Genomic DNA, 25,203 nt, shown 5'->3' on the forward strand with positions numbered 1-25,203 from the left:
GATTTTTATATCAACACCCCTCTAAAACCCAGCATCCAAAGGAATGCTAGGCAAATTATACCTATTTCTTGTCTATGTTTTAAGCATTTCTGTTCCCACTTGAAAACCTTTACAAAACCTTCTCCTCCCACACAGGAAACAGGGGTTTTCAGCTCCTCAGAGGCTCAGACTTCTCAAGAGCTGTGCACCTGGGTAAGTTATAGTTTCCATCTAGCACATACATTTCCAGCATCTCCCCAGGGCCTTTTCCCTGTGGTCATCAGAGATCTTGTAAGAAATGTACATGTGCATGCTCTGAGCTGCCAACAGACTGAGCATGAGGGGATAGACTGCAATAGAAATTAGTGTCTTTTCAGGAGACTGCAGTCTGATTTTGGGTTAGACTGAGCTAATTCAGACGGTGCTTCTGTGAAATCACTCCCCATGAAATGAATGCGCAAGTTGGAAAAAAATTAAGGCCCCACGATCGTGCAGGCTAATGGGTTTAAGAAAAATGTTATGGAATCATGTTAACGACCTATTTGTGCCTTGTGGCTCTGTATGGGGATTCTCTGAAATTTCATCAGTCACGCTGATGATGGTACCATATCCCAATCCCTTCTGTAGACACCATCTTCTGCCAATCAAGTGTTACGTTCATCCTACAGCCAACTCATTAAAGGTTTATTTTTGTTGTTTGTTTGTTTTGATTTGTTTCAGGGGAAATTGCCTTGAGCAGAATTGATCCTCATCTCCTGTTGGTGCAACTTTCTTTGCTCCAGTAAAGCTGCTCCTGACAGATGTGGGGTAAGGGAATGCAGAACCAGCTCCTCCGTGGGCTGGGTGAAATTCCAGGTTCTTGGCAGCCAAGAGATTTATAATCAAGAGAGGCAAAAAGTTAGAAACCACGTGTTGGAGCAGGAAGTAAACATCCTGAGTTGTATCTGATCACATAGACATTGTAAGGGTCTGGTCCATTGAGGGTCTTGGAATCAGGGACAAAAAATGAGCCCTTAAGTCTACAAAGCACAGACATTCTCCACCTATTAAATTAAACAGGAAATTAGTGTTGAGGGGAACTTGCAGAATCATTAATAATTATTTTGTTTTGTGGGAAGCCAAGTGGATATCCATCTCCCTCACTGTGTGCTGCTCTCCCGCTTGCATGAAAACTTTCACCCTGTGGTCATGTCAAGAGCTCAGCACGTACATTCCATCTAGTGCTGCCTGGTGCATGATGAGACAGTCTGGTAGGTGTTAGAGTAGAGTAAATATTTTGAGGGATAAAGTAAATGGCAGCCTGTTCTCCCCACAAGGCTTTCTGTCTGAATTTGCAGATGCACACTGGAAAGTGACTCTGTAAAGAAGATGCAGAGAGCTGCTACCTCTGTGTTTCTTTCACAACTCCCATGTCGAGAGCTGGGCCCTTCCACCCCTGCTCTTAGAGCAGCATCTTGCTCTGGGAGCCATCCCCAGATTTCAGTGGTCTTATTCATGCAGAGTAAGAGGGCAAAATCTGGACTTTTTTTTTATGAGTTATTTTTTTGCTTTGTTCAAGCTTGCAAACAACCCAAACACTGAGAACTCAGCCTCCTACAGCAACAGCTATTCTGCAGTTTCTGTTAAAATGGCCATGCTATAAATAACACTTACTCATTTTCAAGCAATCTCTGTAATGTTAATGATTTAAGGGATCATGGAGGGGAAAAGGGGATGACTCCATTCTCTTTGGCCTGGGAATAAACATAAATCCCTATTCCATGTGGTCAAGCCAGCCTGGAGACTGGATAACACTGGAGATACAGTTATAGGTGTGCTAGTGAATGGACGCAGTGGGTGTCACAACATTATCTGAGGCATTTGCCTACATATGTGCAACTGTAAAACCATCCCCTAGGAAGAAAAATAATTATTAATATTGTTCTGCACCTCTGACCATAAAAATGTTATAAGGCTTGTGAATCTGACCTGCAGAGAAGAGAAAAACAATCTGAAGAGTCCCTAAATAATGACACAGAATCATAGAATTGTCTAGGTTGGAAGCAACCTTTAAGACCATCTAGTCCAACCATCAACTTATGAAGATATTATTTCTCCAAGTACCGTAGCAAGAGGAAGTCACATGAAGGAAAGTTTAGCTCCAGCCCTTCCTTTAGTTACACAACTCCTGTAACTTAACCTCAGCTCTGGGAAAGCGCCTGCCTTAAATGGGTCTAGCAGAGCTTTATTAATGCTCCATTCATGCTCATTTTCTTCATACAAACTGTCACTATTAGTCAGCAACTGCTGCAGACACGGGACATTCATCAGGTTCAAGTAGGCAGAAAAAAATGAGTTTGTTATATCAAACCTGGCTCTTTGAAGCTCTGTGAAATGAGGTTGTTGCCACCTCAGGGAGCTTGGAGCAGCCACGTCAACATCCTAAAGCCCAGCAGAGCCTGCCAAAGCACAGTGGCCATCTGCTTGAGGAGTTCCTGCAACACGAGCAGTGCACACGGCCGCAGCAAGGTACGTCATCTCCTCCAAGTCCACCGTGGTGCACAGCCATCGACGCTGCTGTCTGCAGGTCCTAATCCCTTCCTGGCCACAGCAGGTCACCTGCAACCTCTGGGCCAACAGGCCTGACCCTGCCTCAGTGAGGAACTGAAATACCCCATAGCAACAGCAACGTTCCACTGGGCAGAATTTGCCTTGAGCCAAGCTCGCACCAAAAAGTGGGAAACACACAACTGCAGAAGTTTACTGCATGCATTGCCAGCCCGCTTTGGTTCTGGTGCGTCTCTTTCTCCTGCTCAGTGAACACAGTTGGGGCTCTGCAAACAGCACCATTGGGCTAGCCTCCATCACCAGAGAAAAAGCACACTTTTATTCCTAACATAGGTTTCCTTGCCCCGATGACTAGGCATACCAATCCTAATAGCTAGTGCCCTCCAAATAGAAGTGAGGTTTGCCAGCTGGAGGAAAAACTAACATGTCTTTCCCTCTCAAGCCACACAACTGACCAATTGGTTCAGCGGCTCTTTTAAAGTTCTGGTAGAATCACAAAGGCCCAAGCAGCAAGGTGGTGTTAGGAACTGGCTTTAATGTGAGATGCTCACCTCTGCCTGCATCTATGGGGTATCATCTGGGCTGGGGAAAAACACGTTAGCCAGGAGCAGAGGCAACATCAGATGGTCAGAGGACTAACTCCTCACAGCACTGCTCAGGAAAAAAGGCCATGTGGGACTGATTACCACATAAATCCTCCAGCAGAACTGGCCAGGAAGAGGAGCAATAGCAGATGGATCCTTAAATTCACTGCTGAATCCCTGCTGCTATGCAGAGCTCATCTCTTGGTTGCTGCCAACATCTCTGCAGACATCAGGGTCTGGGCTGACCTTACAGGTGTCTGTGTTCCAGAGACAGCAGGACACGCTGTGATCCATACAGCATAGGCGTCTGTATCTCACCCAGTGAACTGTGCACCAATTAGCCCCCTAACCAAAGAGTAATCTGTTTTCTTGGGTAGGTTCCCAAGGCAAGAGGGGAGGACTATTCGGATGGGAATCCCATAGAGTAAACCCCAGAAACTGTAGACAATAGTAAGAGGAACCTTCTCCCCAAATCAATGCTTCTGCAGTCACCCTGCACAGTGTTAACTTGGAGACCAGCAGGCTGCCAGAAATGACAACTTTCTTGGGAGATTTAAAACCAAAGTTCCCTCTGACAGCTTAATCCCTTGCATGTATATAGCACTTCACATGCCCAAATATTAACTGATTCATGGTTAATTAACTTGTGGTTATAAATTTCCCCTGGCACTTTTTGCAAGACTCAGGATGTGAATGTTAAAGCAAGTGTCCCAGGCAAATTGCAGCACTGTAAGAAAAATAATGGGGCAGATCATCACCTGGTCTGGTGTAGTTATATAGATTTACTTGAGCCCAGGGCCTGACCCAATGGTTCTTGAATTCATTAAAGCAAACTGCAATGAATGAACTGCAGAGCTCCCTGCTACATCTAACTCTGGTAATTAATTCCCTGCTAAGGCAGGGGACATGGTATAAAATAATGTGTTCACATTTATTCAGATGAGTATTATGCCATAGTAATTGAGGAGCTAAAGGCAAGATGCCTCAAGATACTGGAATTGAAGGAGTGTTGTGAAAGAGACCTGTCTCTATGAAGGCTGTTGTTCATAGCACGACTTAGTCCTTTGCTTGAACAGGATTCAAAGAGAAGGGAAAGTTTTACCCAAAAATAAATACTACAGGGTACTTCATTCACCTCAGTGCATCTTCCAGAGCTGGTGAGAAGTTTCACTGAAGCTCAAGTCAATTCCCAATGGTGTCTGAGAGGGAACATGTATGTCCCAAGATGCCTCCCTGGGAGGACAGTAAGCACACCTCCCCTTCTCCTCTGCCTTGCTTCACATCAAAGTCTTTAGAGACCCTTAGGAATTTTCCAGACAGCTAGCTTCCCTTTTACAAGTGCCAATCCAGTGAAACCTAAATTATTCATGAGGATTTCCAATCCATGCTTTTTGACCTAAGGGGGAAAGGTTTTAGAAATATTAGACAGCTACAGTCACATATATACCCTTCTGGATCTCTGTAGACCTATCAGCCCCATTTTGGCTTATACCCCTACAGTATTAGGCCTAATATTTCATGAAGTTTCCAATAGTTCAGTGGTTTCTTTCTGAAAGAAAGAAACAGTCTGAGGAGGTCCCTGCTGACTGGAAGCTGGCCAGTGTTACTCCAGTTTACAAGAAGGGTGTGAGGGAAGACCCAAGAAACTACAGATCTGTTGGTTTGACCTCAGTTCCTGGAAAAAAATTATGGAGAAGATCACACTGGGTGCTATTGAAAGGCATTTAAAGAATAATGCAGTCAATCATCATCAGGCACTGTCAAAGTGGATTCAGAAAGGAAAAGTCCTGTTTAATTTGAGCTCCTTCTATGATGAAGTCACCTGCCTAGTGGATGAAGGGAAGGTGGTGAGTGTAGTTTTTCTGGATTTTAGCAAGGCTGTCTCTCACAGCACCCTTCTGAACAAGTTGTCCATCTGTGGGATGAGCAGGTTCACAGTGCTCTGGATGAAGAACTGGCTGAAGGGCAGAGCTCAAAGTGTTGTAGTGAATGGGGCTACACCTGGCTGGCAACCAGTCACCAGTGGTGTTCCTCAGGGCTCAATCCTAGGGCCAGTTCTGTTCGATATATTTATCAACTCTTTGTATGCAGGAGTTGAATGCACTATTAGCAAGTTTGCTGATGATACCAAACTGGGAGGTGCTGTTGATTCTCTTGAGGGACAGGAGGCCTTGCAGAGGGAACTAGATAGATTGGATCATTGGGCTATGATCAATGTGATGAAATTTATCAAGTCCAAATGCGGCACCTAGGATGGAGTGATGCTGGGCACAACTATAAACTGGGAGAGGAGCAGCTGAAGAGCAGCCCTGCAGAAAGGGATCTGGGGGTGCTGGTCACCAGCAGGCTCAATGTGAGTCAGCAGTGAGCCCTGGCAGCCAAGAGGGCAAATCGCATCCTGGGGTCCATTAAATACAGCATCACCAGCCCATCAGAGGTGATTATCCTGCTGTATTCAGCGTTGGTGTGACCAACGTTGGGCCCCAAAATTTAATAAGGATGTGAAGGTCCTTGAATGCGTCCAGAGGAGGGTAACAAAGCTGGTGACAGGGCTTGAAGGCATGTGCTTTGAGGAGTGGCTGAGGACTTTGGGCTTGTCTGAGGGACAATCTCATTGCTGTCCTCAGCTTCCTGAGGAAGGGAACTGTGGAAGGAGGTTCTGATCTCTTCTGCTTGGGATTCAGTGATTGGACACATGGGAATAGTTCAAGGCTGTGTCAGGAGGGGTTTAGACTGGACATTAGGAAGCATTTATTTACTGAGAGGGTGGTGAAGCACTGGAACAGGCTTCACAGAAAGATGTTCAATTCCCCAAGCCTATCAGTGCTTAAGAGGCATTAGGACAATGCTATTAACAACATGCTTTAACTTTTGGTTATCCCTGAAGTGGTCAGGCAGTTGGACTATATGAACATTGTCCCCAGCAGGCTCAATGTGAGTCAGCAGTGAGCCCTGGCAGCCAAGAGGGCAAATCGCATCCTGGGGTCCATTAAATACAGCATCACCAGCCCATCAGAGGTGATTATCCTGCTGTATTCAGCGTTGGTGTGACCAACGTTGGGCCCCAAAATTTAATAAGGATGTGAAGGTCCTTGAATGCATCCAGAGGAGGGTAACAAAGCTGGTGACAGGGCTTGAAGGCATGTGCTTTGAGGAGTGGCTGAGGACTTTGGGCTTGTCTGAGGGACAATCTCATTGCTGTCCTCAGCTTCCTGAGGAAGGGAACTGTGGAAGGAGGTTCTGATCTCTTCTGCTTGGGATTCAGTGATTGGACACATGGGAATAGTTCAAGGCTGTGTCAGGAGGGGTTTAGACTGGACATTAGGAAGCATTTACCATTAAATACAGCATCACCAGCCCATCAGAGGTGATTATCCTGCTGTATTCAGCGTTGGTGTGACCAACGTTGGGCCCCAAAATTTAATAAGGATGTGAAGGTCCTTGAATGCATCCAGAGGAGGGTAACAAAGCTGGTGACAGGGCTTGAAGGCATGTGCTTTGAGGAGTGGCTGAGGACTTTGGGCTTGTCTGAGGGACAATCTCATTGCTGTCCTCAGCTTCCTGAGGAAGGGAACTGTGGAAGGAGGTTCTGATCTCTTCTGCTTGGGATTCAGTGATTGGACACATGGGAATAGTTCAAGGCTGTGTCAGGAGGGGTTTAGACTGGACATTAGGAAGCATTTATTTACTGAGAGGGTGGTGAAGCACTGGAACAGGCTTCACAGAAAGATGTTCAATTCCCCAAGCCTATCAGTGCTTAAGAGGCATTAGGACAATGCTATTAACAACATGCTTTAACTTTTGGTTATCCCTGAAGTGGTCAGGCAGTTGGACTATATGAACATTGTCCCTTCCAACTGAAATAACCTAGTCTACTCTAGTCTAGTCAAGTCTAGTCTATCTGCTTTCTATCTCTATGAAGATCACATCAGTAGCAGATGCAGCAAAGCAGACCACATGGACACTGCTCACCTGCTTTGTCTGCAACAGCTTAAATAACCCTTCAAAGTGACATGAACTAACCTTGCTAACTTTGCATCAAAACCAACAAAGGACCTTAATATATTGATTTGCACCAGATTTGCTAATGAACACACTTGCCAAGGGGCAAAAGGTCTTCAGAACGGTAGTGTTGCTATGGATGAACCCTAAATTTGAACTTGGACGCTGTGCTAGGTGCTGTAGAAAAAAAATATGACAACACTGCAGACAATCTCTAATCCAAGTATGTTCAAAGTCTAAAGTGAGAGGCAACAGGGAGATGTGGACAGAGAGAGAATTCAAGGAAATGATGAGACATTACAGAGTAGTGCACTAGAAAGCAATCTCAGCATATTAGTACTCATCAGTCATCAAATTCTTGGAAGAACCATAGCAAAAGTGAGTTAAAAGGGGGGGGTTCAAAAACAGCTATAACAGGCTGGACACTACAGCCACCTCCTCACTGGGAGGAGGAGAGCAGCTTTACAGTACTAATGACACTGCCAGAGCTGGTAAAAGTTCCCTTTTTGTGTAGAGACAAATTATAAAGGAATACGGTACAAAATAATGAACAGACACTTACCCTCTCTCAAGGTGCAAATGCATGATTATAACCAAAGGAAAACAAACACCAAGGAGGAAACCCCTTCTTTTTATACATGGGTGTTAGTAACATTAGAAACTTGTTGTGTGATCTCACAAGTTAAGACATTAACAAAATCAGAGGGAAAAAGGGATTCTGATATTTTTACTGTGCAAGGGAGCATCTGTGGTGCTGCTGAGAAATGAAATAGTATTAGCTAAGTATCAGCTAAGATATGTCAGGAAGAAATTAATCCCCAGGGCAGTTTGTTCCATAGGCAGCTGTCTGGTCCTACGTAAAAGAAAAATGCCTCTTCCTGAACATGGGAGAAGGGTGATCACTCTAATCTCTAATAAGCCGTAAACAGGAATGGAAATGTCCCCTGCAATTAAAAAACCTTATGGAGCATGTTTGTGTGGATTCTCATGTGTCTAGTAAAGCCTGAGTTCCCAGTGCAGCCTATCAGCAAGGGCATTAACAGAGCCTTGTCTCCATCCAACAGCTTATTTATATTGGTAATAACTCAATATGTTTGAAATCTCTACCTTTCTGTTACGTTTAGTTGAGATTGGCTTGTGAGTTCAAATCTAGTTAGGGAACACACCTGCTACGTAAACATATATACATGCAAACACACATACTGTGTGGTGGCACAAGTCTCATTCTGTTATGACTGGTTACAGGCTAAAAAGCAGTGTGGACACAGCAATATCACCTCTTTGACCCCTTCTCAAAATCAGGACCTGAATTCACACAAGTGTTTTATACCTATACTCCCAGAGGTCCCAGAACCAGGATCAAGATGGCAGGCAGGGTCCGGATGGCTTCTGATGTCCCAAACTGCGGGGCTGGGGACACAAGAAACACACTCACCTCCCTCCATCCACACCTGAGTGTTGCTTTATGCAGAACAGTTTTGGGGTGAGGGATTGCAGTTGTCTCCCAGATCCCCAAGAAGAACATTTTGGCCCCATGTGCTTGGGGGACATGTGCTGGAGGACACAGACTGTGGCTGCCAAGCCCCCCAAGTAATCCCACTTCTTATGCTGCACAGACAAACCTTCGCACCCACCAGAGCCTGTCGGCTCGTTTCCCTGCTGCTTTCACACCAGGGTTCGCCAACCTCCACTACGGTCTACGCTGGAGCCATCACTCAGTGATTTGTGATGTACTGAAACACAGTTTACATTGCAAAAAGCTCTAATATGTCCCTGGAAAGCAATTAAGAGAGAGTTGCATATGAGTGTTAAGGGTTTTGCTTCGCGAGCAGATGTCCTCTTGGCGGACGTGCCGCCGACCTCTCGCTCCGGCAAGCTGTGCTCCACCTCGGAGCCACAGCAAGGAGAGGGGCCATCTTGCTCCTGATCCACCAGGCTGATTTTTATTAGGCCTTTCTCCGGAAATAAGAAGTATGGTAAGGCGAGGTGATCTTCCCCCGCGGCTGCTGGTGTGGATTATAGAGCTGGCAGCAGCAGGAACACATTAAGGAAAGCTCCCAGCAACGGGTAAGTTTTAAAATGAAAGCTGGCTCAGTGTTAATGCGCAAGTAATGTGTCCCAGCTGTCTTTAATAAAGCAGCCAGCTGAAACTCAGCATCATAACAAACTGAGCAGGGATTTCACAAACATCCTGGCTGCTCAGAAAGAGAATGTCTTTTCTTCTTTTTTTTTTTCTTAAAGGTTTTTTTTTTCTCAGAGCTTGATTAAACATTTCCTGTTTTTGGCTTTCCAGAGAGGTCCTCGGAAGCCTCTCCCTGCTGCCTTCACATTGGCACCATCATTATTCAAGGCCCTTTCCTGGTCTCAGTGTGACACAGAAATGGGAGGATTTGTGTAGACCTGGTGCCTGGGCAAGAAATGTCTCTGCTGCGGCTGCAGCCCCCTCAGGTTCGATGCCATCCCTGCAGGCGTAGGGTGGCACAATCCTGATGGCAGTTCCAAGCATCATGTAGTCTCACAAGACCCCAGAGAGGAGCCTTATGACCCATCACATCCTATTGATGGACAAGGTGCAGAGGAAGTTGTCTACAGCTGGGAAATAAACCTCAGAGCACTGGTGATTTCTGCTTTTGCTGCTGATTCATCCAAAGTCACCCTAAGGCTAGACCATCAGAGCTGATTAAGGGTTCAATAACTCACATTTCAGGAACAAGCCCCTGAAACTGAACCTGCCAAAGCAGCTGCACTGGGTTTCATCCTACTGAACTCAGGTCAGCCTTTAGATTCTGTCCCAGCCAGTGGAGTAAAATAGGCACCTTTGGGAACAATTCATCTGAATTAATTTGAGTTTCTTTTTAAAATAAAATTTAACACATCCGAGAAGCACACAGATGTGACTGTGCACCTCTCTTGTGTCCAGAGCCAAAACTTGCATCCATCCCATTGCTGCATCCAACCCAAGTCTGAAGGAAGAGAGGAGAAACCACTGGCCATGCCAGTCCTTCTGATCATCCAGGGCTTCTACAGGCTTTTCCACAAACTCCTCTGAATGAGGGAAATGGAAGAAATAATTTTCTCAGCTTTTTTTCCAACCTCTAAAGACCAATCAGAGCTTGAAATCCAAAACAAGGGATGAAAGCTGGCTTGAAATTCTCACATACTCCTGCCTCTGCCTAGCAAGAAAGCAGTACGCCTGACCTTCAGCAGAGGTACGCAGGCATTTTGCCAACCAATAAAATCAAGTTTCACCAATTAACTTTCAGTAGTGGAGGGCCTGGCTAGAAGTACTCAACTTTAATCCCGGATAATGCGTGACAACTTTCAGTGCGCTCATTCCAAATGTTTAATAGGCTTCTGTATTTCCTATACCTCTGTAATATGTCCCACAAACTTATAAATCATCTCTGTGGTACAGAAGAGAGAAAAGGCACAAAATGCTGACTGTAGCAGAAGTAGAAGCATCTCCTCATCATCTCCTGGTTTCAGTGATATGTGTCCAAATATTCCTAGAATTCAAGCTTTGCCTGTTGTTTAGGAATGCTTATGATTTCTATGCTGTTATCTTGAGATCCATCTCAGGACCCTTTCATGGTTTGGAATTTAACATCTTCTTGCCTTAACTTTCCACATCTGACAAAGATGTTGCAAAGGATTAGTTAATATTGTAAGGTGGTGATTGATGAGTGGATCTTTCAGAACACGAAGTGCCGCCTGATGCTGAGGATTTTCGGGGGAGTTTGGAGAGTAGCATTCCTAAGGAGCTAGTCTGAACTTGACCTCTCTAGATCATAAAATTATCATACAAACCGACATGAAATGGAAATTTCTTTAATGTTCATTTTCGGTAACAGGCAGATGAACGGTGAGTACTCCAGATGATGCTTCTGGCTACGCATAAATTTCTGCAGGATTTGTAACATTCTGAGGGGTGTTCCAAGAAAACAGATTAATTTGCTTTCCCCCGCAGTCTTATTTTACTTTGAATCCTCAGCACTTTCTTTTCCTAAAACAAGGTATCAAAATATCTCGGATGGAATTATTCAATGCATACTGTGAAACACATTGCCAAAAAAACATTCACTTCAAACAGTATTTGTTTGGAGTACCTGAGTTTTCCTTCAGCCTCAGGAATTCTGCTTAGCACAACTCCATAATATTTTAAAATGGAAACAAAACAACATTAAAATCTATCAGCCATATGCAGTGCTTTTTTAGACTTTGTACATTGATCTTGGGTAATTGAAAATAAGTTTTTTCTCCAGTTTTCTCAATTTATTTTTTTACAAGTATTTGTCCATTTTTCTCTTCTATATAATTGTCTTTATTACCCAAGTTTTCAGAAAGGTTACCTTTGGGTTGTGAACAGACTGATGATAAATTGCAAGCACGACGCTCTTCTCAGTGCATGTCTTGTTTATCATCAATATTTCTAAAATAACTACCAGTGAAATATTTCATATTTTCAGGATTTTTTCCAAACACCCCCACAGAGGTGATTAGAGTAGTTCATACTCTTTATGGTTGTGTAGTCCATGCAATAGACTGACTCATAAATGCAGAAAAAAGATACGTTTCAACAATTGGCTAAAAATATTTTCAAGAATATTTTCTACCCAATAATGACTTTATGTCAAAAATGTGACATTCTTTAAGAAAAGGAAAAAAACAAACCCAACCAACCAAACTCTTTTGAGAAACTTTTCCATTTCAAAGTTTAAAGACAATACCCTTTCTCACTGCTTGAGCTGCTTCCATTTGAGGATTGTAGAAAATAAGTATCTTTCCTGCTGAAAAAGCATGGGGGAAAAAACAGAGTGAACTCATTTTTTGTCTCTACCTTTGTCTCTCCCACTCAAAGAAAAAAATATACCAAATCAAAATTAAATACCAAGTCAAGAATCAGAAATCATCCTCTCCCTTTTCATTATGTCACAAGGTATAAGATATCTTCCCAAATGTGAGAGAATTTCTGATGAAAGCAAGTCCTGGACAAAAATGACTTAGCTTTAAATGAAACGCTGTCCCAGAAGGAATGTTAGATTTTGCTGAGCCCAAACTTTCTCTTTCAGAGATTTGCCAATCCAGCTACTGCTTTGCTCTGCAAATTGCCATTGAACTCACATCTCAGCCTCTAGGCAAAGTAAAACATTACAGTACAATCTACAAAATCAGCTTAGGAGCCTGCCCGGGACAGGTGGACAATTTGACCTTTGGAACAGTTGGGTCTTTTCATTTTCCATTTCTAAAGCCTAGAATTAAACACTGGTCTCAACGAAATAACCTTGAAAGAGGCCTTCAGATAGCACAACCTGTGTCTGTTGTACAGTAATGCTCGCAGGCCTGAAAAGAGAACAAGCCTCTATTGTTTTTGACGCTGCCCCTTCTCCCAAGATTTCTGGTCTGACACAAACAAAGCCAGGATAAAGGAAAGGGGCTGTTATTATCCTCCTTCACATCTCCATTTTATGGGCTGAGAACCAGGGCAGAAGGTCCCATGACTTATTCTTGGGCGCACACCCAAAGTCTGTGCCAGCAATGGTATTTAACCCAACTCTTTGTCCTAGGCCAACGTTTTATCAATAAGACCCACTTTCTCCCTCCATAGATTTTTTCCAAACAAATGCACATTTTCAGACTGTCCTTACACTTTTCCTATAGCATGCCACCCCTGTCAGCCCTTCCCTGGCATCCACCCAGCCAACACTGCCATTGCTAGTTATCAGCTTCATCCCTTTGAGAACATTGCTACTGTCATGATGCTCCACTAACATTAAAGGTCACAACCAAGGCAGAGGCTTGGTTGTTTTAAACATCATCTAAATTTACATTTCTATGAAGTAAACATTTCCATAAGTAAAAACTCTTCTATCAGAGCTGATGCATGTCAGCTTTAGCTACGGTATGTCCTTGGCTGTGGAGAAACAACTGCTGCTCATGTAAATCATCATTTCTGGGAACGGCAAGACAATTCCCCATGGCACCAAACTGTAGTTCTTGGAAAAAGTGCAATTTGTGATTTGGACAGACAGGTTCATTTTGCCAAGATGGAGACAGCACTGCTATGGGCACACCCAGCTAGTTCAAAGCACTGCAAAGAGTAGCAGTACCGTTCTCTAGTGGAGACCTGCTTTGGCAGAGCCAGTGATTAAGCTGATGTCTCCCAGACCTGTACTAAGTACAGACAGACATGAGTGACGGGAGTGCTTGCTCAGGCTCCATGATGATTATAACTTGGTGTTTATTGCAGGAGAGACTGCTAATTTATAACTTCATCTATACTAACTAACAGTCAAACATACTTTTTCCAGAATATCCAGCAGTCCAAATGGTAAAGCTCATATTTATTTTCTGGAGATTAAAAAATGGGATGTCCATAATAAGTGATTATTTAGAAACTTGTACATTCATTTGTGTGTGTTCTCGCAGTTAGTCTTGAACATCGTCCTTCATAACAGTCATACTAACATTAATGGGATAGAAATTGTTTTAGGTCCTGCCATAGAGGCTGTGCTGTGATTTATCAGTAAACAAGCCCATCTTTTGTGAGGGTTTTTTATATTTGTATTTGTTCTACAACCGAATGAAACCCAAACTTTCTAAATTTGTTTCATTCACAGGAAGAAAAAGATATGACAAGCCATCCTGGACCACAAAAACCTTTCCTAATAAGAAACATACTTCCAACAAACCAGTTTTTGCCAAGCTAAAGAAAAGAGAGAGATAAAGAAGTACAATGAAAGAAAAGCTAGTTGGAAGACCCTAGACCAGCTGCAGAGGTAAGACCCTTCACGAATAGTGCAGGGGAGGATGATGCAATCAGTTTATTGGGGTATGGAGGAAAGCCTACCTCCATCAGTAGGGGCAGAAGGTATGGAGAAAGCAACCCCCTCCTTGTGCCACCCATATTTAGCCAGGGACATGGTCTACTCCAGAGGAAACAGTCACAGGCATTGTACTAGCAACATCCATAAGAGGGACATGGTCTAGCTTCAATGCCAAGAACTTCAAGCAGACTTTCCTGTAGAATCTCCAAATGACTTTGCCTGAAGTGTCTTGCTATGAGGGCTTTTATTTCTCTTTGTTTGTTTTTTTGCATTGTTTTGCACTTCCCAAGAGTTGGGCCTGAAGTGGAGGTGAGGAGACATTACACACAGTGCTTGCCCCACAGCATTTCCAACCGCCAGCACAAAGGAAGGCAGGAAAACTCACGAGAAGCCCAGTTTTTCAGAATACAAGTCCTTGGATAAATAGTAACCGCTTCAAGGTTTAATCAATCCAGTGCAAAATGGGGAAAACAGGAACAGAAAATGCCTCTAAGATCACCCAGGCTTATTGTCTGCTGGGATAGGATTATGCCTCTTCTCTGTCCTGGTATAAAATTCCTTACCAAAGGAACCCACACACTCATTTTGGTAGGGCAGCAGAAGTCACCCTCCTGTCAAGGAGGGCAGCTGCTCAAACAGGAGATTTTATGTTTTTGTGGCAGCAATTAACACTGGCCGTCCAGCCTCAGGGTCCACTCAGAGGGTTATTTTCTTCTGGAAAGGGACCCATGTTTTGTTTTCCCCTGTGCTTCTTCATTTTATACCCAAGTGAAGACAGTGCCCATTGAACTGAGCTGCCTTTTCTATTACTTCACCATTTCTCTCTCTTTTCTTTTTCCTCTGCATGTTGCTGAGAAATGATCATCACATCCTCATGGGGAAAGATTAACACCTCACTTTACTAGCAGTTGCCCCGAATTTCCCTTTCTTAATTTTTTCCCATTGTTCCTCCATGTACCTTCACAGCTCCTTAGGGAAGCTGTAAAGAGAGAAATGCTCATTTCCATCCAGAAAGCAGCCCAAATTAACATTTTCCTTCGACTATATTATTCATTGTCCAGAATTTAGGTCAGCTGATACAAAGCTCACAAATTCGTACTCTCTTATCATTTCATGGCAGCTGAGAATTGGTGCAAAAATGGGTCTGAAAAAAAAATCAGCCTCTGGTTTTGGACTGTCCAGGCTGCACAGACCAGCCACTTTCAGTGTTGCTAGCAGAAACCGTCTCTCAGGTAGGATGGGCAAAGAGACTGTCCAATGCAGAAAACTGGGTATTATTATATATTAATATAGTCTCTAAACACCCGAAGTAAAACAAGATGCTGTTGTAGCCAGCCTAAAATTCTCTACAGTTAAAAGAAAAAGTAATCAGTCTCTCATAAATGTTTTGGTTTTTTTCCATAAGAGTCTTTGTGGCCACATTTATCCTTACAAACTATAAGGCCACTGACATCTAGCAAAAGCATTTCCTGCCCTTCCTGCCCTCCTCAAAACACACACTTTTCTGCCCAGAGTGGAAACCCTGTGATGAACATGTATTGCCCTGCAGCAAATGTACTGAGGGATGTAGAAGACATATAAGCAACATAGAAGCCAAGAAACATCATGGATAAAACAGGCTCGATTTTCATCGCTGGTGGCCATAACGACACACGATAGAAAGTGTAATAAGTACAGTGTTTCCAAGAGGATGTGAGGTTATGGATCCAGCAATATCGGTAAATGGCATCTGCTCTTCAGTTTGACCACATAATAGCTAAACTGCCGCATTTTCCACACTGCTCAGCTAAACAGCTTAAATTGGACCCTCTCGAAGGCTAAAAGGAATCCATTTCATCCTAAACAATTCCAAGGCCAACCTGACCAAAGCCTTTAATTCATGCCAGTTAAAGTCAAAAACTTTATGGTGCTGGTTATTGTTTAATATCCACCAGCAGAGTGAAGTGTGATGCCCTCAGTCCCCTTGACCTCCCACTAGAGAGGTGATGGGCAGCTGATAACTGGGATTACTAAGAAGTGAGGAGTTCCCTGAGTCGGTCCTCTGCTACCAAATTCATTTTGGCACAGCTTTGCATCCTTCTCATTACCTGGAAACTATTAACTCCCTGGTCTGCGCTCCCTTTTCAGGGGCCGCTCTGCAGAGCATACTGCTGACCGGTTCCTGGTATGTTCTTTCATCTGATGAAAGAGCTTATTTAAACAGAAATTTGAACATTTGTGCTCTGCCAGGCACTGGCTGAAAATATGTTAGTAGATGCTTTGTCATGAGTAAATCCAGACCAGAGTTTCCCTCTAGGTTCCTCGAGTTCCAGTTATGAGGTCCTGAGTTTTCAGCCAGGTAGGTGAAAATCATTCACATTTCACAGATGGGGAAACTGTGGTGGAGCAAGGAGTGTAAGATACGTGCCCAAGATCAACAGTGGTATTTTTTTGTGGCAGAGTGAAGAGTCGAGCTCAGATCTCCTGCCACCCAGTGGGGTGCTTTCACCACATCACCCTCCATCCTTTGCAAGCCTGCTAGAGCTGGGTTAATGGACAACACTTCAAACCCAGTGGCACCAGTCATCCCACAGACAGCAAAACAGTGCCCAGGGTCAGTGGCTGGATTGCTAAAATGCAGAAGTGAGACACATCACACACATCTCCTGGAGAAAGACAAGCATACGGTCAGGGTTGGAGTGTCCCACCACCATCTAAGGCATAAAAAGCTAAAGTTTGGCTGCAAAGGAAATTACACAGACAGCTCGTGGAAACCACTTGCAAACAGCCCTGTCATCCAGCCCAGGACCTGATAGATCAGACCACCCACTCCGGCACAGGCATTAGGGCTCCACGTACCTGGGGATCAGTAGGGGAGGAATTCATTTCATCTAATTTCAGATGCCTACAAGGTAGAGCTGGCCACCCTCGTGCTCTTCAATAGATTATTTTTAAGGAGACGCTTGTCTGGCCTACTTTAGAGGTCTGTTTTAAGATTAGGAATTATACCCTGGATATAAAAATTAAAAAGGTAGCTGCAGAGTTCAGCTCAAATGGAAATATCTATGTTCCAGGCCTCTACTTTTGATCACATGTTTCTCACCCAATATGACAAATGGGAATAAACTCAAATTTAAGTGGAATTTTCTCAAAAACCTGTGAAGTGATGCTTAGCCCAGGGTGGCTTTCTCTTATTTTAAATGCATATATGTATCTTTCATATATATGTAAATGTAGTGCAATATCGTTTGGCCACAGTACAGTGCTGATACTTAGGATCATGGGGAATGTTTCTATTATGAAAGATGCCAATTAAGTTGAGTGCTTTTGATGCACTCCTGTTTATCTGCAGAGAAAGTTCACGTTCTCATTTTACTCTGGGCATAGTGGGAATCAAAGAGTAAAGAAGAGCCTCTCCCTATCTTCTTGGTCTCTTTTTCTGGTCAACTTGATACTCAAAACACTCTCTTTGCGGTCAGCTGGGGTTACACACAGAACTGATTTGTGGCAGCTCTGGACTTTCTGCTACAATCTCCTCTCTCCTTCTCTCATGTTTCTGGCACATTTGTTTTTACACACACAAAATTTACAAAACAATATCCTGACCCCAGGTTTGCCTTCTGCTGCCAGAGAAACACCGCAGGCAGTACAGCTCGGTGTCTGAAGAGCCTTGGTACAGCTTCTGTTTTGGGAAACAGCTTCTATTACTTGACCTCAGACCTATCTGTCTGGAGTGGAGGATGGCAATTCAAAGATATTTTGCAGAAGTGGTCAGGCATGGGTAAAACAAGTAGCAGAGCTTGTCCTCTTCAGTTCTTGGTATCCTCCTGAATGGTCCTGGAACAGACCCTATTTTCAATCACTTCCTATTTTGCCAGACTTTAACTGTGTGGGCTGAAATGTTATGCTCCAGATATCTGCTGCAGGCTAAATGTTTCAAGTCAATTTGAGACAAAATGGTTCAGGAGACTTTGTGCACAAGGCAAGGGAAAAATACATTCTTTTCCCCAAGTTAAGCAAGCTGTTCCTTGAACAGCGAGACTGAGGAAATGTGGTTTCACCTCAACATGCAGCCTTTGGCTGCTAACATAACCCCCCTGTAAACTCTCTCCTTCACCCCACACCTCCTGCTCTGCCCCACGGGAGAAGCAACAAAATACACCGTGGTTTGTCCTGAGCCATGTGCTTACGGACAGATTGGACATGGTGAAGTTTGACCTCTTCTCCCCATTTTCACAACACTTTCATGCATCTTTATCTTCTGCTCAGCCATCAAGTCTCACAGAACTTGCAGGAACTTTATTGTGTTTGAGATCTTCCCTCTTCTCTCAAAACCAATTTGCTATTAGCCAAGCCATTAAAAAAAAATGAAGACAGATGGGCAGAGGGAATGATCACATAATCCTTTTCACATAAGTTGAAATCATTATTGGACCTTTATTAGTGACTTTATCAACTCTGCTTACTGCCCATTTAATAATACGTCTATGTATTAACATGAACCTAAATACTGAGGAGATATGAAATTAATAACAGACATAATCCAAAGCCTCTTGGGCCAAGTGCAATTATTTCAACACCTTTGTGGGACTTCAGATCAGGCCCAGAAAGAGGAACAAAACTTGGCAGGTACCTTTAATTCAGTATTTATATCGAAGAAACAAAACAATTAAAAAAAAAATTAAAGTTGTCTACAAAGATAGTGTTTTTCACACTGTTTCTAGGCTCATCCTTGTCTCTCAAGTCCAAGCACTTTGTGCAAATTAAAAAAAAAGATCTAGCAAATTATTGCTACTAACATGATGAGTTGTATTAGCAGGAGCATTTGTACACTGGGGCAATGTGGGGAAGGTGCTGAGGTGAATTCATTTAGAGCAGCCGTAAACAAAGATGTTTAGCCTTTTAGCAAAGGCTGTAATAGATTCCATGTTTACAGCTTTGCTGACACCCACAAGGGACTGGCAGGATGTTCTTGACAGTGACAGAAGAGACAGTTTCTGGAGAAAATTAATGCATTGCCTTCCAAGTTTAATGGCTTTAAGGAGTCTGTCCCAGGTGTTCATTGCAGGGGATTAATCTGAAACAAGAAACACAAGCACCCCCAGGAGTCTGCTCCACACACTCACCTGGTGACTTGGGGTAGGGCAAAAGAGCCAACAATCTGGTATTCATTTGTGTGTGGAAACACTACACTGTATGTGACAAATGGGGCTAAGAGAGTGCTGATGGGCAGAGGGAATGTTAGAGAAGATCTCGGCTTTGCGTTGAGATAGGGATCCACTTTACCATCTTTGATGTTTGCAGCAGGGCGGTAGGAGCAAAGCGGGAATAAGACGCACTGGCTGACCATGGAAGTGAGGATGAGGTGCAAACACAACACCAACTTCTGTTTCACTTCATGGTGAGGGGAAGATGGGAAGGCTCACTCTTCCAGTGTTGAGGTTTCCTGGCTTTAACAGGCCATGTGCTATTAGGGATAACTGATCGTGTTAAGAGCTGTTGTCACATCACAGCACTGGACTTATACTGTACTTTACGAATAGTGGGAAGGTTGTGCAAAGGTACAAAGCAGAATTAGAGAGAAAGCGAAGATTTTCTCACTTATGTTTCCTTGGCATTTGAGTTTCACCAGATGAAAAACTCTTCCTATGCTTTTCTCCTGAGCATCTGTAGATGATCCAAAAAGAAAGCCCCCATTTCATCTCTCAATTTGAGCTACAGTCTTAATATTTCCTTACAAATTTGTTTTGAGCAGCAAGAAAGAGGATATTGTTACTCAAGGACTTATAATACAACATCACCCTGTGCTAAGGCTAGCAAAATCCTTCTTCTTTAGTTACCTGGCTGCATCGGGTCTTTTCCAGCAGCACATGAAAATTAACACGTCGATGAAAGTCTACAAACTTGTTTGAAGAAATGTTATCTAAAATATGAAATGTCTCATAGCTTAGAAGAGAAAAGTTAATGGTCACTGCTCAGACCAGAACAGATATTCCCAAGTAAGACATCAGCTAAATGGTATCTTTTGGGCACTCACACAGAAAGCACCAGTACCAAAAGAATTTTTGACTGTTTCTCTGATGTGGCTCTTTGGGTTAAGTTGAAGCAGGTGGATGAAGTGCTATGGAAGATACGTGTATTGGCCCTTGCACTACTTGTAAGGGATGCCAGCAAGACAACAAACCCCAAACTGGTCATCCAATTCAGTTAATGAGACACAGAATTGCACTGTGCGAACCCATTGCTCTGCCCACATTATTTTGGGTGATGAAATACCAACAAATTAGTTCAGAAACTCTTGGAGAACAGAGCTGCACTGTTATATCAATTCTCCTTCCACCAGACCTTCCGCCATCACAAGAAGGAGCACACAGGCAGGCCTTTTCATACGCCCCAAAGTGTCCGAGATGCTCATCAAAATGAACAATTCATCCTCCCGGTGTTGCATGAAGAAGTCTCTGCTCCCTGGCGACTGCATAAACTTCCCAAATACAAGAATACGCATGTAATTACCAGCAGCCCTAAGGTTAGCATAAATCAAAGCGAGAAGTCAGCTGCCAGTGGCACTTCAGATGCAATGCCCACGTCTCAAACGGAGCTGAGCTAAAGCAATAGCCCCATCCAAGTCCCTGAATGGGCCATGGCTTGCAATGGGCTGGCACAAAGCTACATTATGCCACAAACTGCACCTGCTTCTAGAGTTGCTGTAGCAGTAGCAAATAGAGATGCCACCTGGCAAGATGACATTTCCTGAAGCCTGCAATGACGGGGCAAAAAAACCAATTCCCAACAAACAGATGGTGCCTACAGAAATGGGAGCTATATGGAAACAACAGAGGGCATTACAGCAACAACAAATACACTGCTCTCAGCCCCCTCTTAAACTGTCACGCACATCCTTAGTGGGTGGTAAAGACAGGCCAAAATTCAGGTGCCTTGCCTCCCAGGAGAAAGGGATCTTGTTTTTCAAGTTCATTGCTCCTCAAACTGTATGAAAAAGATTAGAATCACAAAGAACCACTGAGCAGTGTCTGTCCCTCAGCATAAAGACCGCAAAAAATAAAACCCGAGGACTGACAGTGCTAGAAACAGGCCATCTGCAAAGGGATGTAAATGTGACTGTGCCCCCAAGTCGTGGCTTACGGTCTTGGAAAGCAGAAACATGCTGACTGAAAGCACACAATTAGTGCCAAGATGAATATAAAGTATGGGAATACAAGAAGTTGGGAGGTGGTCGAATTTGCAAAAGGAAAACAAAAGTTTGTTTATCCCAATGAATTCACTGCAAAACTTGGAAGTAAAAAACAATCAGAGGTCCCTCTGCCATGGGTTATTGATTCTGATGGTGTCCGGCTCCAGTTGCAGCCACCAGTTACAGAACAAATGACCTGAAAGGAGAATTGCTTCCTGACCCACAATAGTTATGCCCTGAAACATAAGAGTTTATGTCCTTCCCATAAGCTCTTGTTTATCTAGTGTTTAAAGTATTATGATTATAATGCTGGATAGTCTGTCATGTACTCATCCTGATTTCCATACAGCCAATTATTTCTTGAGTCATGACCCTCAAGATTTCACAATAGAGTCAAAATAATAATTGCATCTCAAGGACCTGAGAAAGCTTTGCAAATCATGGACAAGTTCCTGCCTCCCTTGGCAGGAAATGCCCCAAGTTCATACTGATGGAGCCTCTAAAGTAGCAGTCTCCTTGGAGACTGAAGTTACCATCACATGGGAAGGGTAGGAGGAGGAGATGTGGTTTTCCAGGTACTCAAGGAGCAACTGGATAATCTCATGTGTCCAAAATCATCCACAGAAAAGTCAGTATTGGCTGATGGGTAGCAAGATACACTAGAAATTATCCTTGGACTGCCGTCCTGAAGAAGCAGTCCATTACCTCTTAACCAGTATTAGTGTAAAAGCTGGAAAGTAGTGTTGATAATACAGGGATGTTTTCATTATTGTTGATCAGTGCTCACACAGAGTCAAGACCTTTTCTGATTCTCACAACTCTCCCACCAGTGAGTAGGCTGGAGGTACACAAGAATTTGGGAGGAGACACAACTGGGACAGCTGACCCCAACTGACCAAAAGGATATTCCATACTATGTGACATCATGCTCAATAAATAAAGATGGGGGAAGAAAAAGGAAGGGGAGTCGTTTGGAGTTATGTGTTTTTCTTCCCAACTCATTGTTACGTGTGATGGAGCCCTGCTTTCCTGGAGATGGCTTTCAGCTTCTGCCTTACCCATGAAACCCGTCAAGCATGCTTCATCTCAACCTCTCTGGTGTTATCAGTTGTCTCCTTTTGGCCGGATGACCCTGGTGTCCCATTAAAGAGTTCATAAGGTTCAGCGTGGTACTTACACGTCCTGCTTCCATGTGGCATGCTACGGACTGTGCATAATAAATAGAGCTACATATATCCTTATGTATATATTTTTCTCATCTGGTTTTCTCTTAACAAGGAACATCCATTTATTGATGTTCTTGCTCCCTTCACATGCCACACACAAAGTCTTTCTGTTCAGTGTTCACGCAGACCAAAGTCAGTAATCATCTCTAGCGTGGGCTACAGTTTTGGAGAGATATCTCACACTCACCTGGGCAGAAGACCCAACAATGAAGCATTGCTCTCCTGAGAAGGACACCAAAGTTTCCTGTATCAACTCAGTATACATCCTCCTGGGGAAGTTTCACATCCTTCCAGAATAACTGCAGCGTGCCGAAATCTTCGTGTGATCAACAGGTGAGCATCTCATCCAGGGTTTAAGCTTCTCTTCAGACAGGGCTAAGCTTAAGCTTAAGTTGTCTTTAAAGACAGTTTTTGTCTTCTCTTCTCTTTTTTTTTTTTTTTCCCCCTAAAGAACATAATGTTCCACTGCTGCAGAAGAGAAGAGAGAAGAGAGAAGAGAGAAGAGAGAAGAGAGAAGAGAGAAGAGAGAAGAGAGAAGAGAAGAGAAGAGAAGAGAAGAGAAGAGAAGAGAAGAGAAGAGAAGAGAAGAGAAGAGAAGAGAAGAGAAGAGAAATCATTTTCAAACAAGAAGCACTTGAAATGACAAAAAATCAATCCAGTTAATTGAGGGGAAAAAAAATAATAAGACTTAACAGAGGAGCTGGCACAAGGGCAAACACAAAATTGTCACAGCCCCAAAAATGGATCCAGTCACAATGCCAGATGCAACACAGGAATAGCTCAGATCCTGTCTGTTTCTGGGATAATCAGTACCATGGGGAAAAGGGAAATAGAAACACTATACAGTTTATCTAAGGAATGGAAACACACCCAGCATTTGACGTGAGAAAAGAAAATGTGCTATCATCTAGCATGTGTACTGCAGGAATAGCCACAGGCCTGGGCTGGGATCAAGGTCTATTGCACTGAACTGCATGAGTGCACATGGAAAGGCTGATGCAAAAATATTCTCTCACCATCTGATCTGACAGTGTCTGAACCAAATATGTGAAGACCAATGGTTTGGCTTTTTTATTCAGAACAACTCAGAAATGAACGAAAGGCTTCCTATGATACATAAAACAAAATTCAGCAAATGTTTTCATGTTTTCCCATCTTTGTTCATCACAGAAGATGAGGCCACAGCCTCAGCTGGTCTAAAGTATTATTGGGCTCAGGTGAATGTTCCAAATTACTATCACTGGAAAATTAGGTTTCTAAAATTTGTTGATCTGCTCCAAAGATGCTGGAAGTTAGGAAAAAGTGTCCTACTAGAGTCTTGGGTAAAGGCTGCAAGAGAGGAAAGTTTGCACTTCATGTAATCAAAACAATTGAGCCAGAGAGTGAGAGGAAAGAAGAAGAGGACCAGAGAGAAAACCAGATAGACCAACATTTCAGGAGTGACTCCGGAGAGTCAGTAATAACTTTGGATGCCTCACTTCTAAAGACCTCAGCTTAAAGAAGACCAGATTGTCCTAATGTGAATCAGTAAAGATTCACCACTGGGATCAGCAGCAGGAGAGTGGATAGCAAACCTGAGAATCAACACGGTTGGTACCAACTCCTGGCTCTGCTGGCTGGTCTTAATTAAAATTCACTGCCTCTGCTTTTCACTTCACAGCCCAAGCTGTCTTGACTATACAGCATGACAGCCTCTTTGAAGAAGTGTTTGCCTCCCATTCTGGATCAGACACCTCCTCCCTAAATTTATACATCAATAACAAAAGTGTCACTCCAGCTTCCCTCGCAGTTGGTGAACAGAAAGAGGCTTTTTCAGGAGATCAGTTTTAGGTATTCCATGATGTCCCCCTCTGTTGAAACTATTGTCTGTACTGTTTCCACTGCCTATAGCTCTGACGTGGGCACCCACACCATAAACTTCAACACTTGGCCACCTAAATCCCAGCCTGTGTATCTCTGTTCTCTATTTCAAGGAGCCCAGATTCCAGCGAGAACCTCAGTATACAGCAATAACACAACTAATGTTAGGTAGATCACAGAACACACTGAGCCACTAGGCTCACAGCCACCAGTTATTTAGGGACTCAGCTCCTAACCCGCACCATAGCTAGGAAACCACTGGGAATCAGGGACTTAAATGCCTCTGTGGATCAAGATCCAAATTCCTGACTTACTGGAAGTGTAACAGCAATGAACTTTACCCACCTTCCAATGGCTGCAGCGGAGTTGTTGTGGTTTCACATTCCCTGTAACATCCACTGCTGCTGATCTGCTGACCTCAGGGGTCCTGGGATGTAGCCCACATTTGGGGCAGGATAAGAATTGGTATTATGGCCTTTTTTCCTGTTCCCAAGGACCAGCCTATAATCAGAAACTGGCAAACCTCAGAAAGTTTGGTGTGCCATCCAAAAAAGTTCATATGAAAACATTGGGGACAGGAAGCAGGATCCAAATCTGGTGAGAGCAAAGAGGGCTTCTTACCGTAGCAGGGGAGAAAGTGCTAGTAACAATAGGCATTTTGTGGTGTTTCACTTTGAGCCCTAACTGGAGCCAAGGAACACACACCATCTGCAGACGTATTTTAGACTGCAATGAACCTCTTTTTTTCCTACATACCAGAGTGAAAAAAAGGCTGGGAAAAGGCTCTGGGTTGTCACTTGCATCTATTCAAATATAGCTAGTCAGTCACTAATGACAACCTACATTGAGACATGTCCAAAACACAAACCAACCCTTTGATGGAGGTTTTTTAAAGTCTGAATAATAAGGGTTTGGGTTTTTTTTCCTCTGTTCTTCTTTCTTTTCCCCTCAGTTCTTCAGGGTCCCCAGATCAGAAGCAGGAGTGCCAAAATACGAGGGGAACTGCCCAT

Source organism: Calidris pugnax, unplaced genomic scaffold, assembly GCF_001431845.1.
Source record: "Calidris pugnax isolate Ruff unplaced genomic scaffold, ASM143184v1 scaffold14, whole genome shotgun sequence".
Classification (NCBI taxonomy): domain Eukaryota; kingdom Metazoa; phylum Chordata; class Aves; order Charadriiformes; family Scolopacidae; genus Calidris; species Calidris pugnax.